Raw genomic sequence first — 495 nt, forward strand, 5'->3', positions numbered from 1 at the left:
AGTATGTGATTCCTCTCAGATTAGATGCGTCCCAAGCTGGAGACGGCGACACAATGGCCTATTTTTTCCCCGAAAAAAACCTTCATAAACATTTTTAGAAAATGTCTCTTCTAAAGTGGTTGCACTTTTTTAGAACTTCAAAGTTGTTGCGTCGCAAGCTTCATTATGTAAAAAAAGTGCGGTTTTGCTATTTTTTAGATACCTGAATTTTTTTGTTGATCCGGTTACCTCGTCGGAGAATAAAGCGACCTCGCCGGAGAAGAACTAGCACCACTATCTATCTAAGGGGAAGCCGTAACCTAAACCACAACCCCTTTTATCTATCTTGGGAGGGGGCGGGTTGCCAGGATCGCCAGAGTTTTTTGTTGGTGGTGCGCGGCTTAGAGGGATGGTCGTGTCGGCGGCCAGAAACGACAGTGGGGAAGGTTGAGGGGATGGCGGGTTTGTGAAGCGGTGCGCGGTAGCGCCCGCTGGCCGCGGGGTGTGAAGGCAGAT

The 495-nt window shown here is 48.7% G+C and overlaps 1 protein-coding gene across 1 annotated transcript in view; it reads right to left on the minus strand.

Moving 5' to 3' along the window:
• The window catches only part of LOC123122205 (disease resistance protein Pik-2), a 5,502-nt gene that overhangs the window by 3,510 nt on the left and 1,497 nt on the right, over positions 1-495 (minus strand). The gene's annotated exons all lie outside the window — the stretch shown is intronic.

The sequence above is a fragment of the Triticum aestivum genome, chromosome 5D (genome assembly GCF_018294505.1).
Source record: "Triticum aestivum cultivar Chinese Spring chromosome 5D, IWGSC CS RefSeq v2.1, whole genome shotgun sequence".
In the NCBI taxonomy this organism is placed as follows: domain Eukaryota; kingdom Viridiplantae; phylum Streptophyta; class Magnoliopsida; order Poales; family Poaceae; genus Triticum; species Triticum aestivum.